The sequence below is a fragment of the Bos indicus x Bos taurus genome, chromosome 22 (assembly GCF_003369695.1).
Source record: "Bos indicus x Bos taurus breed Angus x Brahman F1 hybrid chromosome 22, Bos_hybrid_MaternalHap_v2.0, whole genome shotgun sequence".
Lineage (NCBI taxonomy): Eukaryota > Metazoa > Chordata > Mammalia > Artiodactyla > Bovidae > Bos > Bos indicus x Bos taurus.
This window is the reverse complement of record NC_040097.1, coordinates 38,941,468-38,946,041: the sequence shown is the minus strand read 5'-3', so window position 1 is coordinate 38,946,041 and position 4,574 is coordinate 38,941,468. Positions and strand designations below refer to the sequence as shown.

General features: G+C 42.0%; 1 non-coding gene across 1 annotated transcript; it reads right to left on the bottom strand.

Annotated features, from left to right (window-relative positions):
- Positions 1–1,929: 1,929 nt before the first annotated feature.
- Positions 1,930–2,036, bottom strand: LOC113881068. Its single transcript, XR_003507923.1, has one exon. It is a non-coding gene; the product is annotated as a U6 spliceosomal RNA (small nuclear RNA).
- Between the last annotated feature and the right edge of the window lie 2,538 nt (positions 2,037–4,574).

The following is a 4,574-nucleotide window of genomic DNA, read 5'->3' as shown; positions in this document are numbered from 1 at the left end:
ACAAGAGCAAGAGAGAGAACAATTTGGTATGGAGCTAGGAAAAGAGTGTTGGTAGCTCAGTTGTGTCCATTCTTTGCAACCCTGTAGACTGTAGCCCACCAGGCTCCTCTGTCCATGGGATTCTTCAGGCAAAATACTGGGGTGGGTAGCCCTTCCCTTCTCCAGGGGATCTTCCCAACCCAGAGATCGAACCAGGGTCTCCTGCATTGCAAGCAGATTCGTTTGCCATCTGAGCCACCAGGAAAGTGTGGAGCTATAGGAAAAGCAAAATGTTTTTTCTGAGCTGAGGCTCTGGGCATCCTCTGAGACTAAGAGAAGGGATGAACCAGAAGAGGCCCTATAGTTGCTGTCCTATCTCTGGAGTTTAAAAGAGACTGTTGGTCTTCTTCTTCTCAGACTTCCCTGCTGATCCAGAGGTTGAGAGTCCATCTTGCAGTGTAAGGAACACGGGTTTGATCCCTGGTCAGGAAACTAAGATCTAAGATTCCACATACCATGGAGCAACTAGGCCTGGGCACCACAACTACTGAGCCCACGCACAACTTCACTCTGTATGCCACAACAAAAGATCCTACATGATGCAAGCGAGATCACGTGTGCAGCAGCTAAGATCCAAGGCAAATAAATAAAGAAATACATAAATTTACTATTTGTCAGTAACCTTGCATGTGGAGGGAGTATGGGCAAATTGTCAATGATATAAAATCCAGGAGGCAACATTATAGCTATAGAACACAAAAATGAAGTACTTACTACAACTTTAAACTATATGAAAGTGATACCATTTCTGGCTATTGCTGCCAATATTATCAAGAACCTTGTGAGCAAATCAAAAGCATTATTGCTTTCCTACCCATTATCTTCCTCTGACACATGCAGAACAAAGGCTTTATTATCAACTCAGACATTTCCCTCCCTCTCCCGCCTTCCATCTGTAAGACTATTATCCTAAACTACTCTGGTAGCCAAGTTAGATCTCGGGACTTGAAGAAACCTTAGAAAAGGCCTCATTATCTTATCCTAGTGTTTGAACTAAAGGAAATCTGTTTGCCAAAAGAAAAATAGAAAGCTCTTCCTTATAGAAGTACCCAGCTAATACATGTAGAAGGAATAATAAAATTAGAAAATCACCATTTTGCAGCGTCTGCGGTATACATTTGTTTAGACAGTATCAATAAATACCAAACTTCCTGGGTAAAATGTTGATGGGGAAAAATAAATCCATATGGTCTGTAAAACTCAGCCTCCTCACCATTCAGTAATTATGAAGGGGTAAGTGCACCTTTTCAATATGCTATCTAGGTTGGTCATAACTTTTCTTCCAAGGAGTAAGCGTCTTTTAATTTCATGGCTGCAGTCACCATCTGCAGTAATTTTGGAGCCCCAAAAAATAAAGTCTGACACTGTTTCCACTGTTTCCCCATCTATTTCCCATGAAGTGATGGGACCAGATGCCATGATCTTCATTTTCTGAATGTTGAGCTTTAAGCCAAACCTTTCACTCTCCTCTTTTACTCTCATCAAGAGGCTTTTTTTTTTACTTACTAGATCACAGGTTTATTATAAAAGGATATAACTAAGGAACAGCGAGCTGGAAGAGATACACAGGGCCAAGGTATGGGAGAAGTTCTACAGAGCTTCCACGCCCTCTCCAGGCAGACCACTCTCCCATCACCTCCACATGTTCACCAACCTGAACTCCCTCTGAGAGAGTGATGATGAGTCTCATCATTCTGGGTTCTTACAGAGGCCTCATTACGTAAATAAGATTGATTAAGTCATTGGCCATTCATTGTTCAGCCTCCAGCTCCTCTTCCTTCTCTGGAGGTCAGGGAGTGGGGTAGGACAAAAAGTTCCAACCTTCAGATCATATGGTTCTTTCCCCTGGAAACCAGCCCCCATCTTTGAGTATTTTCCAAAAGCCATCTCAAAAATATGGAACGCTTCACAAATTTGCGTGTCATTCTTGTGCAGGGGCCATACTAATCTTCTCTGTATCGTTCCAATTTTAGTATATGTGCTGCCGAAGCGAGCACTCAAGAGGCTTTTTAATTCCTCTTCACTTTCTGCCATAAGGGTGGTGTCATCTGCATATCTGAGGTTATTGATATTTCACCAGCCAATCTTGATTCCAGCTTGTGTTTCTTCCAGCCCAGCGTTTCTCATGATGTACTCTGCATAGAAGTTAAATAAGCAGGGTGACAATATACAGCCTTGACGTACTCCTTTTCCTATTTGGAACCAGTCTGCTGTTCCAAGTCCAGTTCTAACTGTTGCTTCCTGACCTGCATACTGGTTTTTCAAGAGGCAGGTCAGGTGGTCTGGTATTCCCATCTCTTTCAGAATTTTGGGGGCTTCCCAGGTGGCATTAGTGGTAAAGAACTCCCCTGCCAATGCAGGAGACATAAGAGACGCAGGTTCAGTCCTGGTGGGAAAGATCCTCTGGAAGAGGGCATGGCAACCCACTCCAGTATTCTTACCTGGAGAATCCCATGGACACCAGGAGCTGGCAGGCTACAGTCCATAGGGTTGCAAAGAGTCAGACATGACTGAAGCGACTGAACACACATGCATGTAAGTGGACCTTTATAGTGAAGAAATACGGCAATCGCCCAACATTAACCAAGTAATAAAATTTACTATCAAAAATACTGGGACAAGCAAACACTATTTACATCCTGATATGATTCTTCTATAAGAAGCCCATGATGTCACACGTGAAACACTCTTGCCCATAATATTTCACCATACAGCCAAACTAACCCAGGATATGGGCATTCCACAAGACCATTGGTATAAACTCTTCAAATAAATCCATGTCATGGGAAAAAAAAATAGCAGGAGGACTATCTGGATTTTAAAAGACTAAAACAAATATTACAATTAAATACTACAACTAAATACAACATGTCACTAGTGACTGGATCCTGAATCAGAAGAAACAAAAAAAATCTATGGAAGACATTTTTCAGCAACTGGAAAAATTTGAATCTAGGTTGTATATTAAAAAAATTTGTGAAATTATTGAGGAGGGCCTGGCAGCCCACTTCAATATTTTTGTCTGGAGGATCCCATGGACTGAGAAGCCTGGAGTCACAGAGTCAGATATGACTGAAATGACTGAGCATGTGGAATTACTAATTTTCTTGGGTGTGATAATGATATTGTGGTTATAGAGGAGAATGCCCTTGTCCTTAGGAGATGTACCCTAGAGTATTTAAAAGTGGCATCTTGTGGTCTCTGAAACTTACTCACAAAACATGCATATGTATGCAATCTTAAAAAAATCATGTTTATGTATTTGTGCTTGTCCATTTACTCCAAAATGGTCTAAAATCTTGCCAAATTTTAGATATTTCTATGACCATTTTCTGATCATTTCACAGTTATGCTAGAAAACTATTTCATACCTTTGAAGGTGATAGTTAAGTGCAACAAATTATTTTAAACTTTCCATTTAGCTTTTTAAGTAAAATGTAAAACAAGTTAGTTACTGTAACTAGGCAAATTGGTGTCAAAGGTGTCCAAATTATGAGTAATTCATCACAATATATTCTTTTTAGGGTTTTTCAAGTCAACCAGGAAAGCAAAGCAAATGATGCATAAGAAAAGAGAAGTGGAAAACTTAAGAATTTTTATGGACTTCATTTTTCCCTAGTCCTGGGAAAGTTATTTAATGATCAATAGACCTGGTCACTAAAGCAAGTACTGAAACCTACTTAATTCAGTTACCAATCAAGCAGAACCTGCAGCTTTTGCACTTCCTGTGTTGCATCAGCATATCCAGACTCAAGAGAGTAAACTGCTTCCTTTTGTTCCCACTTAATTTTGTTCCCAGATTTAAAGTAGTATTTTCCTCTAATTGTAGTTTTAGGATATGGGTAATCTGCATCATGAGTTCAACCCAGATGGAGAGTTTGAGGTTAATCCTTTATGAAACAGATCAGTGAGGTGGGGGGTCAGCCAAGGGAAGTGGGATTGGAGGCGTGGGGGGTCAATTAGAGGAATTATACAGGAACATTTTATTGGCTGCTTAAGGAGCTGGCCGGAGAAGGCAATGGCAACCCACTCCGGTACTCTTGCCTGGAAACTCCCATGGACCCTGGTAGGCTGCAGTCCATGGGGTCGCACAGAGTCAGACACGACTGAAGCGACTTGGCAGCAGCAAGTAGCTGGCGGTCAGTACTGAACTGATATTTCCCTGGTGGCTCAGATGGAAAAGCATCTGTCTACAATGTGGGAGACCTGGGTTCGATCCCTGGGTCGGGAAGATCCGCTAGAGAAGGAAATGGCAATCCACTCCAGTACTATTGCCTGGAAAATCCCATGGACAGAGGAGCCTGGTAGGCTATAGTCCATGGGGTCGCAAAGAGTGGATAAGACTGAGATACTTCACTTTCACTTTCACATACTCTAGGACCAGCCTCCCTGGTGGCTCAGTGGTAAAGAACAGGCTTGCCAATGCAGGAGACATGGGTTCAATCCCTGGGTGGAGAAGATCCCCTGGAGGAGGAAATGACAACCCACTCTAGTATTCTTGCCTGGAGAATCCCATGGACAAAGAAGTCTGGTGG